At 36.7% G+C, this 14,953-nt stretch overlaps 1 long non-coding RNA gene across 2 annotated transcripts; it reads right to left on the bottom strand.

Moving 5' to 3' along the window:
• Nucleotides 1–3,765: 3,765 nt before the first annotated feature.
• LOC129436386 (uncharacterized) lies at nucleotides 3,766–6,313 on the bottom strand. 2 transcript variants are annotated; one of them, XR_012365875.1, is made up of 8 exons: nucleotides 6,180–6,313; nucleotides 5,460–5,521; nucleotides 5,285–5,358; nucleotides 4,948–5,171; nucleotides 4,786–4,834; nucleotides 4,623–4,699; nucleotides 4,373–4,451; nucleotides 3,766–4,172 (listed from the first exon to the last, which is right to left on the bottom strand). It is a non-coding gene; the product is annotated as an uncharacterized lncRNA (long non-coding RNA). The 2 variants fall into 2 exon arrangements; XR_012365874.1 differs by having other exon boundaries at nucleotides 4,948–5,358.
• Nucleotides 6,314–14,953: the final 8,640 nt, after the last annotated feature.

The raw sequence follows: 14,953 nt of genomic DNA, 5'->3' as shown, positions 1-14,953 counted from the left end.
TACATTTTATGACATAAAAATACTAAGACATCACACCAAAGGGTGGGACTATTTAAACAGGAAGAAATACTATTCTGCTGTTCTGCAAGGGATCGTGGATGAGATAGGGAGGTTTCACGACATATTTGTGGGTGTACCCGCCCGGCAAGGTCCATGATGGAAGAATTCTGAGGAAATCAAAATTTTATGAAAACTGGACTGAAATGATGGAGACGTTCACGTTGCTCGGGGATAGTGCCTATATTGGGCAAGCTTACCCTATCATCATGACCCCGAAGAGGGACAACGGTGCCCTCAACTCGCAGGATCAACTGAACAACTCTAAGCAGTGGCCGAGTAGTGGTAGAGCAGGTGTTCGGTAGGCTTAAGTGAAAATGGGGAAACGTAGAGATCTCCAGAACACCAGACTTGATGTATCAGTCATGCTCATCATGTGTGTGTGTATCCATAATATGTGCACAGGTCCTGCAGGCATCTGTGAAGAGCACCCATGTGGTTGTCCACATCAAGGAGATGAAAACTGCTGAAAATTTTTCCAGGACACAGACATTGAGTAATTAACCATGTTCTTTGCTATTTGATATGAGCATATCTGTTTTGTCTAATTTCATTCACAGAACATGAAACAAGTGGAATAGTATGTTAAGGCTATACATTTCTTTTAACCAAACAGCTCCATTTAACACTCTGGGGTCGACTGCGGCGCGGGCGCCGCAAGCTCTTTATTTTTCATTCACTCCGCAAAGAGACTTAGATAACTCTGCTGATTTTGGACATACACATATGATTTATACATCATTTAAAACGTTAAAGTGTCTAGTTTTTTTCTGTCCACTCCCAATTAAACAGAATGTTGTGCTTTTCGCAAAATTAAGAAAATAAACATGATGCGCGTTTTGTTCTCTCTCCCTCAGTGAAGTCCTTTCTCAAACGCGTCAGAAAAATAAAGTGTAACTTAAAGAATACTTGTCATAGAAACAAAAGATAAATGTCTACATAATGCTTGGAATGATGTAAGTGAGATCGAAAACATATATTGTCATTCGGTGTAAACTGTATGAGAAGAAGGAGAAGTGCCGTATCTCTCTTGTTACTCTATTATCTATAATGAGATGAGATCGCCACACCCCCGCGCCATTGAAGTTAACGAGCAGAAACATCCATATTTATAACTCGTGCCTCCTGCAGTCAATGGATACGCAATTAACAATCCAGTCTCTCCATTCCTTGTTGTTTCATCCGAATGCACCAAACACAACATCTAAATCCTTATTTACTTGCGCATGTGTGTCAGTATCTCCAGACGCGAGTGTTTTCTTTGTTCTTCCGTCAAACATTTCCTGCGAGGGGAACACACATAAACAAACACACGAGTCAGGAAACTCAACGAGGTTTTTGGTATATATAAAATAAGCGATTGCAAACAGTACAATCCTTATTTAGTTGCGTCTAAGCTCATATCTCCGCACAGCAAGTTTATTAAACACAGGATCACTCGCGTTCATGATCAACACGTGAGGTAATGGCGGCGGCTGTAAACAAACATTGATACGTTTTTACACACTTGTCCCTTGTTGTGTTTCTACTATAATGATTACAAAAACACAAATAAGAGTCCAGACAACGATAGGCAGTTTTTATTTTGAGCTGTTTACTGCACAAAAGTAAAACTCTCGCTGGCCAACCAAACACTACCCTTTGTTCATTTTTACAATGGCCAAAACAGTACCTTTACTATGATTACTATGGTTTTTAAAGGTATACTTGTGAAATTCATAGAAAACAAGGCTTTGAACCGGAATTATATAGACTAATAATTTAGTCTAAAAAGTTTAATGTCTAAATGATCAGTCTACTTATTTGTATGTCCCACAGCTGACATGGAACGTTATTAACCGGTTCGGGAACTTTATTTTTTTGTTCTTACCCGTTCAGGAACGTCAAATTTTAGGGTTGAACTGAAAACCGGAAACGTTAAAATACTGTTTCTGTTCGGAACGTACCAATTGGGAAAAAATTCTGGTTCAAAGCCCTGATAGAAAATATTTCTATATATACACACATTATATATATTATAAATTCCCAAGTAAACCTTATCATGGTTTTACTACAGAGAAAGTTACATTCCTGTTGAACATCCCCACAAGGCTCATTATGTGGCTCATTATTCAACTCTTTTGTTCTCCAGCTGTCAATCACTGATTATTCAGGAGCTATCCCACCTCCACGCATACAGCCTTTCCCAGGAAAAAGTGTCTTAGAAATTGTAAACCAATAATTTGCTTTATGTGAATGAGTAGGCCGAATGATTTTCACATCATTTTGAAGAAAAAACTCTAGACTACTAGATCCTGTTTTGAAAAGTCTTGGGAAAACATGTTTAGAATGAGTTTTGTGGACTTGTATCAGTGACTTAAAGAGCACCAATTATGCGAATAAATTGGCACGTTAGCACGTTATTGCAATATCCCATAGTACATACATGTTATTAAAACTTGAACTAATGCATTGTGAGTCTTATAAATTGCTTACATACCTCACCGATTTCCCACTGTCTGGAAAACGCTCGGTTTAGTTCCTGTCTCCGCCTCCCAAAATGTCTAGTGTAGTCGGATTGGTCAGATGACTACTCAACTGTTATTGGTCAGCTGGGTTCGGCGTGTGTTTGAAAGGTTACGCCCCTGACTATGCGTGGGTTGACACCGGTTCTGACTGAGAGTCACAGCCTCAGAGGCAACGTAAACAAGCGTTATATTTCTCTATAAACGATGGTGTCTGTACTGACTTACCACTTCGAGCTCGATCCAGAGAGTTCAGAAGGCCGTTACGATATAAACGATCTCCGTCAATGAATGCTATTGCATTTAACTTTTTTAGGTGTCCTTAGCTCTGCCAGAATGCTAAACGAAGACGAAAATGTGTTGCAAAAACATCCAAAAGGTAATTATAACGTACTACATAACTATATGGAAACACCAAATGTAGCACATAGAAAGTATTTGTTGAAATGATTATAAAACTATTTCACTTGGTAATTTTACATTATTTTACTATAGTAAAATGTATTATAAAAGACTGTTTACATACTATATTAGCTACTGTGCAAACTATATGGAAACACCAAATGTAGCACATAGAAAGTATTTGTTGAAATGATTATTAAACGATTTCACTTGGTAATTTCTACATTATTTTACTATAGTAAACTTTATTATAAGACTGCTTACATACTATTTTACTGGGCAAACTATATGGAAACACCAAATGTAGCACAAAAAAGTATTAATTGCAATGAATGTTAGTTCTACATTATTTTACTATGGTAAACTTTATTATGAAAGAGCTTACCCAGATAGCAAAATTTTTCAGGGCCAGAAATGGCTGAGTTCAGGCTGTTCTTTTGGCACACATGCCGCCACGGCTTACGGTCCTTGATTGGTCCCAGAGCTGCTTGCCTTAAGTAATCCAGAATCTAGCCGAAAGCAGACCATAACTTAGCCGCAACCCTTTCGCACCTCGAGAAATCAGCCACAGCTCTCCCGGAATCTCCAGATAACAACCAAAAAACAGCCCAAATTACCACATTTATCCCCAAACTTACCCACAACTTTTCCAGAAACCCCAAATGTAACCCAGAAAAAAACCAAAATTACCATATTTACCCCAGAACCCACCCACAACTTATCCAGATGCCCCAGAAAATAGCCATAAAGTGACCAAAATATATTTATATCCCGTAAAATGTGTAATTGAAAAACACAGATATAAAGCAAATATAGAGTTTTATTGATGGTGACAAGGATAATTTCAGATAACAGCAAAATAAATGAAATGTCAAATGTTCTGCCAAATAAACAAATAACAGTAGAAGGATCAAATAAAAGCAAAGAAATAGCCAAAGTAACATAAAAGCTAACAGAGAAACATTAACTTAATTGTTTTAAACAATAAACAGGCAAAAAAAAAACAGATGTAATAACAGATAGCAATATACAACAACTGGTTAAATATAAAAACATGCAATATAAAATGAATGTTTACAGATGTGCAAATGTGTATTAGATAAATACATTTGAAAATAATATCATGTTATGTCACCAGCTAGAAAAAAAGCAACATTTAGTAACTTTAATCTCCAGTCATGTCTGTACACACAAAGGACTTCTTACAGCCTACAGAAAAATCATAAAATACAGTTAGAAAATACATTTACATAAAATGAACAAGAGTAAGGACAAAAATGATATAGTACACACTGCCAGTCCAAGAACTGATACTTTTAACATTCAATTCAAGACATGGGAAAAAATATGTTTGCAGATTTCAGAGTTCCAGAAGGATTTCTAAATTACCAATTAAATAAAGCACTTACCAAGTACAAAAATTGTTTTAGTCAATTTCCTGCTTCATTATTTCCCAGCGTTCACTCCAAACAATCCATGATAAAGTACCTGGAACATTTTTAAAATGTTTTAAGCCAAAACTTGTGCTTTTGTAACTTATATGAATATTAGACAAATTACCCTAATAAGAGAATTAACAAATAAGATATAGACAATAATGTAATTCATCAAATCATACTGCACAAAGATAAATAATGAACATAATATACATCATCTTACTTAATTTTCTGTTTTGATGTCCATGTCTTTGTCTCTGTCTGGAGAATGGTTTGCTGTTCTCCAAGAGGCAGTAATGTCTATCAAATACAGAAGTCAAAAATCAAATCACACACATTGGTTTACTCTTTTAAACTGATACATTTTTTAACGAAGTTAAACTCACATCAGTCTTTACCCAGACAGCTGGAACAACATAGTCTGGTATAGGACTTCTGCAAACAAAAAACAAGTATAAGTAAACTTTATATTGTAAAAAGGTAAAATAAAAGATTAAGACAAGCAATAAAGACAACATTTATAACTCTTAGGTATAAAATTCCTTTACAAAAGCAATGGATGTCCTCACGTCTTTGTCTCTGTCTGGAGTACAGTCTGCTTTTTCCCAAGAGGCAGTAATATCTATTAAATAGAGAAGTCAAACATCTGATCAGATACACATTTGTTTAATATTTAAACTATTACATTTTAAATGAAGTATTAAACTCAAATTATTCTTCATCCAGATTGCAGGAACAACATGTTTTGTTGACAAAGTGTGGTACATGACTTCTACAAACAAAAAACAAGTACAAGTAAACTTTATATTGTTAAAATGTCAAATAAAATATTAAGACAAACAATAAAGACAACATTTATAACTCTTGGGTATAAAATTCCTTTACAAAAGCAATAGATGTCCTCACGTCTTTGTCTCTGTCTGGAGTACAGTCGGCTGTTCTCCAAGAGGCAGTAATATCTATTAAATAGAGGAGTCAAACACAAACATCTTAACACATACACATTTGTTTATTATTTAAACGGTTAGGTTTATTAACCTCATTATTATTCTTTACTCACATTATTCTTTATCCAGATTGCAGAAACAACATTTATTGTTGACAAAGTGTGGTTCATGACTTCTGCAAACAAAATGCAAATATAATTAAACTTTATACTGTAAAATAAAAGATTAAAACAAACACATACAAAATGCTTGCATATTAAATTCTTTACAAAAGCATGTGGTTATTCTTCAAGTGGGGTTGGTTATGTTACACCATAAAATAAAGCAAATAAATCTGGCCTTTTAACAACACAGTCTTGTAAACTGCACTGACCAGGACTGAAGAGAATAAGAGATCATAGTAAACCATCTTTATTAAGCTAAAACTTGAATACATGCCTTTCTAGAATATCAAAAACATTGTTTTACTAAGATATAAATAGTTGGAATGAATGAGTCACTTTGTAACTGTTATGATTACCAGCAAATGCTGATTTGTGGTTTAGTACAGAAAACATCTAATCTTCGTTTGGCTTCTTTGGGGTTCAGCATTCATTTAAAGATTCAAACTTCTTATTGATTATTTTATCATCCCCGTCATGCATGTTGCGTCTCTTACTGTAAAAACATGCATGTTTAACGTTATCTACGTTAAATGGCGACTGATGATAAAATACTTGCACTTACACGAAAATACATCACAGAAAAGAATAACAAACAAAAACGAAAACCAACTGGGTATGCAATAAGTGCAATCTACGTGGATTTAAAAGAAAAGTATCTTAATAACTTACCTTACTGTGTTATATAAAACTCCACAAAACAAAAGATCGCGCGTCCTCCGTCCAGTACACAGCTGGGGGTTTGAATTTCGCGGAAGTTCCTGATCATGACCAGTTGCATTATGGGAAAGGTAGTCCATTTTCCACGGCGGATTGAACGCTGTTGAGGTTAAATGACTACTATTTCCAAGATGCATTGCAATATATGTCATTGTTTTGGAAACGAAAGTGCACCAATAAATATTAGTATTAGTTAGTCGTATTTTTTAATTGTAAACACAATTTAATGCAAAGTCTTATTTATTTATAAAAAATAAAATACAAAACTAAAAAGACTTAAACAAGCACACATACTTAAAATACTTTTGTTTGATGTATATTAGTGCAGACTGAATTATTAATTTATCTGTTTATTGCATTGTTTGTATATTGCACATTGACACCTTTGGATTAACTGCCCAAAATAACATTTTCTACATTTCGTCTTTTAATAAGGATAAACATATTTATTATTGCCTTAAATATTAACTTTGATGTTTTTATCAATTGTAAATGATTTTATTTGGTGTTTTTTTTACTCTTTGGCCAACCAAACCTTAGCCAGAACTCTGCCATATATTTACTATTTTCTGGCAGACCACACTTAAGCCAGGACTCAGCCAAAAATTTACCTTTTGCTTTTGGCTGGCTAGCCTCACCCCACAACTCCCCCGAAAGCTGTTTCACACAAAGGTGTGAACAAAAGAGAGCCTAAATTTAGCCATAAATGCCCAATGTAAGCCAGATTTGTGCCAGAAACTTTGCTATCTGGGTACTTATGAGTGCTATGTTTTTACTTATTAGGTTTTAAGGAGAATGCAACAGGTTCCAGGGCCTCTTACCTGCGTGATTCATCATCCAGGTTTTGTACAAATTGTCTAAATCCCTACACACAGAACATTTATTGTACCGACTATAAGCCTTTGAGGCGCAGGACTAGAGTAAGTTTTATTACATTTTTAAACCAATAACACTAAAGTATTATTATAGTAACAAAGTACCCAAAAGAACAAAAGATGTAACTTTAAAGAAAATATAGTAGTCAGTCAAAAGTTTATTTATTACAAATATATATTTAAATGTTAAACAATATACAAATAAACATACTTTAGTAACCATATTGTGCTCTTCTTTCAAAAAATTGTTCAATTCACTTCTTATAGCTATCTATTCAGATAAATGGCATATCAAAGCTTTGTCAGCTGGTGCTATCTAAGACGACACTTTAGGGTTATCATCCTGTCGTGTGTTGTTCTCCAGATATGTTTGGAGCTTCCTGATCGGAATGTTGGCTTCCGACGACCCCTGCACTGAAGATGGCATGCAATCACGTCCTCCTTTGAAGGTCTCTCAAACTGTGATGCCAGGTCTATTGGAATCGGGGTTTCCTTCAGCTTATCTTCAAATACCCCATCAAACACAAGCCTGATCACATCATCCACATAACTGTACAAATATTGCAGTCAATAAATCTTTTGTTTTGATCATTTTTTCCCTGCTTCATACATTAAGTTTTTAATTATGAATGTATTTGAAATAAAACATTACTGCTTACAGTATGTCACTTGTGTGTTTTGGGAACATAGCCTTGTAGCCTATCTGAGCTCTACAAGCACATAATGTTAAGCTCCGGTTACCGGTAACGTAACTTACAATAAAGGCAAATAATAAACATGAATACTTACAGCCTGTGATCCAGAAGTGCACGGTAATCCAACTTTCAAGAGGAAACGTCGCGCAAATCCAGCTTCAGTTCATAAGAAGCAGTTATTGTGAAAACTCCGTGAACAACTTCTGACTGGATTTTTCCGGAACCGTATTAAACATGATGTCCTCTGTGTAAGTCCATAAAGTGCTATTTTGCCCTTGCATCTAAAGAGACAGTGTCTACTCGAGAGATTTAATCGCTTAAATGATGAAACAAGAGTTTGCAAACAGGGTCAAAGCAGGGACTCCCAACCTCCGCCATTTTAGCTCTCTTCTGACTCAGCGCTCTCCACCCCCGTCTTTGAGGGCGTACCCAAGCGAAGCAGAGAGGGCTGAACTATGATAATGTTGGTCTTCTCTACGTCACTAATCCCAGGAAGTAAACTGTTGCCTACAATCCGAGTGTTTTTTGTAGTCCTCGAACATTAGAGACGATAACTCGCGTCATCATTTTCTTTGAGGTATGTACTTTTTAAATATCGTTAGCATGTACTAATACACACTTACACACAAAAGGATGTTTAAAAATGTGTATCTTATAATAGGTGCTCTTTAAAAATGTAGCTTTTTCAAAAACCACACATAAACATTTTTCTCTCAAAAATACAAACATGTACATACATGTTGATCATATAATATTGTAGCGCAGTTTGTGCTGAACACAGTGTTATGAGACTTTTGCCATTAATATGTTTTTAAGCAACTGAAAAAAGCACAAATGTCACTGCATGTCAAAACTTCCCCAGGGCCCTAAAAACCCCCTAGACCCCAGAGGGTTAACAGGTTCACATGTAACGGGAGGTGAACACTGACCGTTTGACATCTTGTGAGGGTGGGTTAATGTTTATCAGGTGTGCATGTGTGTCTCCAAGCTTTTGCCATTAATATGTTTTTAAGCAACTGAAAAAAGCACAAATGTCACTGCATGTCAAAACTTCCCCAGGGCCCTAAAAACCCCTTAGACCCCAGATAGTTAACAGGTTCACATGTAACGGGAGGTGAACACTGACCGTTTGACATCTTGTGAGGGTGGGTTAATGTTTATCAGGTGTGCATGTGTGTCTCCAAGCTTTTGTTCGCAGGTGTGTTCAATGTTGCTGATGAGCCAGGGGTGTAACATGATTGGAAGATTCACAGAATATAAGCGCCAGCATGCAGCCCTTTCGAGAGGTTTTTTTCTTTGACGGAGAGGGGAACTGCAACGAGACAAGCTTCAACGCCGTATGCCGTAGTGATGGGCAGTCCGGCTCTTTCCATTGATTCGGCTCTTTCGGTTCAAGCGCTGGCTCTACATTTTAGTGATGGCAGTCCGGCTCTTTTCATAGATTCGGCTCTTCTAGCTCGGCTCCTTTAGAAGAGCCGGCTCCCCTGCCTGCGTCTGAAGATTCGGCTCTGCTCGTTTGCTACAAAGAATCAGCTCTTTGAGCCGCTCGTTCGCGAACGACCCATCACTAGTATGCCGATCGATACATGCAGTGACGACGATCGCGATTGACTCCGGGCAGCGAGAGGTCCACGAGAGACAAACAACGCACGCTACTTATTTGTGTAGAGGGAAGTGTGAACTCTCCCCGGTTACGAAAGAGTGGACATTGATGTGTAACGATTTGGGACTGATTGCTCTTCCTCTGTTTCATAGATCTGTTCTACAGTTCCGGTTTCTCTTGCTGGCCATCGTGTCCGGGAAATCGTTGGAGTCGAGAGTTGCTTGTGTATCGCTGTCATTGCCTCATCTGTAGCGCTTCATTCCCGCACTACGAGTGCGAAGTGGGCGGGGCCGTGAGGGACGAAACTGTTGACTGTGTTTGATAAAACCCTGCTTCATGATTGTGACTTTGTTGCTTATGTAAAGTCTTCCTGATTTTGTGGGATATTGGCTGCTCGCCTGTGTTTGATGTATAATTGTGAATTGTTTTTAGAGCTTCTATACTGATCAAACCAAATTAGTCATATTATTTCTAAATGTGTGGGGTTAATTTTGCAGTATTTACACTGATTTAAAATTTGTTATTTGCCCTTGCTGTGTAAATCTCACGTGTGACTGTTTGCCGCGTTATGACTTTATTGGTGTGATTTGTTGAGATAACCCTTTTCATTCACAGTCTAACCAGGGGGCGCCAGATTGTGATTATTCCCTAACCCTTGAATTTGAATAACCATATATAATTCTTTCCCTTTTAAATTGTGTTTTATGCTGTTTGTTTGTTCTAAAATTGTGTATTAATAAATTTTGTACTTTCATATGACTTTTGGTGTAAGCCTGTTACTTGTGTATAACAAGGGTGAGGATTCCTGCATGTAGTTGAATTACAGTTTTTTACGATTGCTATGACAGATTTTTCAATACTTTTAACAAGTTTTCAAAACTCTTAACACAGTTAGCACTACATCCACCTATGTAAGCTATACTATTAACACATTTCTTGTTGCTTTAACACAAAATGCATACAATTAACACAAATTTAAAATGCTTTAACTTCTTTTACAGACAAGCTCAAACAAGACCAAAACAGTAGATTTTTAATGTCAAATTTACAAATGCTTTAACACAGCATGTCAAAACAGATAACATCATGTGCTAAACCTCACTTATAGTCAAAGTAAACAGCTGTTTATATGATGAATTGAAACATAAATATATCCCCTGTATTTTATTCCATTGGGATTGAAAAACAATTTATTGTACCAATGCAAATATATAAATCACAGCTGATTCCCACCTAGGAAACACACTCAGGTTCTTTCAATTGCATGACTATATGGTATACAATAGTGTAAAGGAAGGCCTCTTTAGGTCGATCTTGTGTGGAAAAGGAACAATATGAGCAACACAAAAAATAAGATATATGGCTGCACAAGTCAACTGAAGACCACCAGGTCAAAGGGAAGATTTTCCTCCAGTCCCACCTGGATGCAATAGATGGTGCATTCCCAGACATCACACCTGAACACTGTCAGAGACATGGCAAAAGGTTCTTCACAAGATGCCTTGCCAGAGAAAAATCAGGTGTAATGTGAATGAGAACATGTGGCCAAATAGAAACGCAATAGATTAGATGATGAGCTTTTCTTTTTTGCTTTATTCTTCAGTGGCCTTTTCTGTTTGTATTTGTTTATTTTTACTTTTTTACTGTAAATGGAAGTAATATTGAATATCTTGCAGTAATGTCGTAAATAGCCTACTGTAAGTTCTTTACTGCAGCAATTATGTCTACTTTTTTTTTATAAAACATACTCTAAGATGGATGATTCATTTTTGTCTTGAATTGCTGCAGCAAAACAATCATAATACATGCATTTACTAAACCCAACTAAACAAAAATATAAAAAAGTTTTCAAAAAAACTATAATCTATAATCTATAGTCTATAATCTACTACAGTCTATAAGGACAGATTTACACATAAACTTATGCAGTTTTTGTTTTTCCACCTTATGTTTGTGTTTTTCATGACATTGTGTTATGATTGACTAAATGTTTTTGTTGGAAGAGAACATGTGTTGGTGATCTGGTATAATAGTTGATTCTGAAACATGTTTACAGTGTTTTTGTAAACAGTGTGAGAGTTTAGTTTACAATGTGTGATTTTGAGGATAAAATTAACTGTTTTGCCAGTTGTGTGTTTTAGGTGTGTTGGTGCGTTAAGAGTTTAGAAAATTTGTTGAAAGTATTGGGGGGAGTGTCATAGCAATCGTGAAAAACTGTAAGTTCTCTACACACACATACGTTTTCAACAGAACAATAATGTCACTTAAATAATAATTTACAAATATGCAAAACAATGTAAATGCAGACGAACAGGATGTCATTAGGCATCTGTCCATCAAAAATGACCTTGTACTTTAGGACTTGTTCAGGAATTCTCTCATTAGAACCTCAAAGGAGGTGTGAGCCCGATTCATTTGACCTAACAATTCACTGTGCCTTCTTTGACTCTCTGAGTAATTCAACAAGCTCACTTTGCTGTGACCCAAACCTCTGTCTAGGTGTGACCATTGTTATGAGTGTGCTCACTGTGCTGGGTGTGCTCACTGTGCTGAAAGTATTTGCCCACCGTCATTGACCAGATCAGGCCTGCGAATCTGGATGCCCTCTGAAGTTCCGATAACTGGGAACTCTACATCATGGTTTGCCCTCAAAAGAGCATCCATTTCATCAAAAAATTTGAAGCGAATAGTTCCCCTCCCTGTGCTCCTGTTATTATCCTTTACTTTTTATGCCTATCCACAAGGGTGTTCCATTTTCTATTGACTCTGGCAGGTTCAAATACCTGACCAAAATGGTCAGGCAGCTGACCAGCCATTTCCCCCCACATATGTTTCTTTGAGCCTTTCCCATTTTTAATCCTGATATTAAATTAATTAGAGCGTATGCTCTCTGGTAAATGCATAATTGCTCTGCATCTGTGATGCACTTGAGCTGCTGGACTCCTCCATACTCTCTTCTCTCTGGTCCTCTGTCCTGGTCTCTCTCTCAGTTTCTATCAGGAAATAAAGATGTGGTGAGTTTCTGTCTTTGTTATTATCTTATGTTTCTATTTTGCTGAAAATGATACAGACCTGCCCCATGACTAACCTGGAAGGACCACACTTACTATGCAGGCTTCATTAAGGAAGAAGGCATTCTGGTCACCACCGCCTTGCTGGTAAAGAGGTCCCATAAAGGGCTGGGATCTCTCCTCGTCAAGGAAGACGTTTATCCCCTCATCTAAAAACACTAACAGATTTAATTTTGTTAATGGGAACGTAATTCAGTTTATGGAAACTTTAAAATAATGTTGCATGACAATGTACAGGTTATGCATCAAAAGGGCAACACCATGACAATATAGGTACATTCGAACACCTGCCTATCCTTATCACAACAAATTCTGGTCTGCTACCGAAATCATAGTGTCTTAACAGGGAATATTACAATATTATCAATACACATAGATAAGTCTAACACATTGATTTACATATTGTCCAGCACTGGGTAACATTGGTTGACAATATAGCTGTCTAAAGCGCTGCATATCGCGTAACGTCATATATAGTAACTGGGTATACTTTTACCTAGGGCTGCACGATTAATCGTTTTTAAACCGAAATCGCGATGTGAATAGATGCGATTTTCGAATCGCAAGAAATGCGATTATTTCGATTCAAAACTATTAAATATAACAATCATCTAGTACGCAGTTTTTGACAGTTCGCTTCATGCGCATTTTACGTTTGATGCAGTTTAGACCAATAGAGTGCATGAACACTGAGGTGCTGACAACACGTCATCACACCAGTTGGATAACATGAGCGCGAGCGACAGTTCAACTCCTCAACAAAGTGTACGGCCATATGATTTCCGCGATGCGGAAAACACGGACAGAATCGCGAAATGCATACAAATGGAATTAACTGCACAACGCGGAATATCATGAAGTTGGCAGATTTTGGATTCAGTCATTTTAAAAACCCATTATAACTCATTAACCGGCAAATGAAAGGACAGAAATGCGCGAAAACATTTCCCTTTTGTGTAATGTTGGACTTAAAGAAAGGTGTATATACGTCAGTTTCTCGTCATGCATCGCAAACAATGACAAGCGCCTCATCAGACTATAAGCAGGTTTCATTAAAGCCCGGAACACAGCAGACGAAACAGGTACATTATACTTTCTTGCACGCGCACATCCGCACCATTTTGAAAGTATATTTACATGCATGAGGGTTCATGAAGCGCGCACACAGAGAGTCAGCACACGCGTGATCACTAAACTTAAGTTTTCTTTCTTGTCTAAGTGAACATAAACAGCTGGATGTTTATCAGTAGGCTATATTGAAGCATAGCAGTTTAGCTGTCTTGTGTCTTAAAGTGACAGTAACCTGGTGCTTTCTGTGTCAGAAATGTTTATTACACACCAAAAATTAAAATCAGTCCTTACTCTTAACTGAACAAGCTTCTGCAGCTCCACATTTAAAATCCTACAGTGAGGACTGTGCAGTCTTTTATTTGTATTTTTTGATTATGTTAAATCATAGATTCTAATAACTAATATATTTACATTTATTACAGATGCCTGAAAAGTAAAACAAGATGAGTATAGTCTTATGATTAAAAGAAAAACTAAACATTTGCTTGTCAGATGCATTGTTGTAGTGACAGCCAAAATACATTGGCCTATATGTTATTTTAAATAAAACTTTCAAAAAAAAAATAAATTCAAATTGTATTTTTTTATGTTCTTAGATTAAAAAAAAAGTTTGTCTGCAGAATAGCAAAGTCCTGCAGACAACTTGGTACAATGTTTAAGAGGTTTTAAATAAACAGTTGCACAGCATCTTTATTTGGTGCTATTAAAACCACCACAACAAACCTGGATGTACCTCTTTTATTATATACTAATGAATCGCACTTTAAATCGCGAATCGCAATTTAGAGCAGAAAAATTGCAATTAGATTTTTTCTCCGAATCGTGCAGCCCTACTTTTACCGTATCTTCATGTAACAGATAATAACGACATAATTTCACATCATAATATAAAAAAACAAGTTGTGTTAAAATTACAGTGTCTAAAACAACCCAACAAGCCGAGAAGTACACTTTACAGCCTATTCGTTGTATCTTTACCTCTCACGACGCGAGACTCCACGAGCACCGCCATAAGTCTCCGACGTAATTTTGCGGGGTAGGAGGTTAAACTTCGACAGGCATTCCAGTGCACTTTTCCTAGTTGGAGGGAAGATAAGTCCCACGTCCCACTGGTTTGGATGGGCTATGGAACGCAGGGTAAGCACTAGGGATGTCACGGTACCAAAAATCTAGTAGTCGGTACCAATACCATAAAAAGTACACGGTACTCGGTACCTAAGTCGGTACCACAGTGTGTAAAAAAAGAACAATTATACTTAAATTTTTTTTTTTATTAAAACATTTCAACATTATAGAAAACTTTTAAGAGCTTCTGTTTAGGTTGTCTGTGTTAATGTTTAATGACTTGTTCCTGACTCTCTTGGTGTACATCCTCCTCTGGTTGATACTGTTAAAAAGAGAGAGAATAAGA

This window comes from Misgurnus anguillicaudatus, chromosome 23, assembly GCF_027580225.2.
Source record: "Misgurnus anguillicaudatus chromosome 23, ASM2758022v2, whole genome shotgun sequence".
Lineage (NCBI taxonomy): Eukaryota > Metazoa > Chordata > Actinopteri > Cypriniformes > Cobitidae > Misgurnus > Misgurnus anguillicaudatus.
The sequence above is the reverse complement of the archived record's forward strand: the minus strand, read 5'-3'. Positions and strand labels throughout refer to the sequence as shown.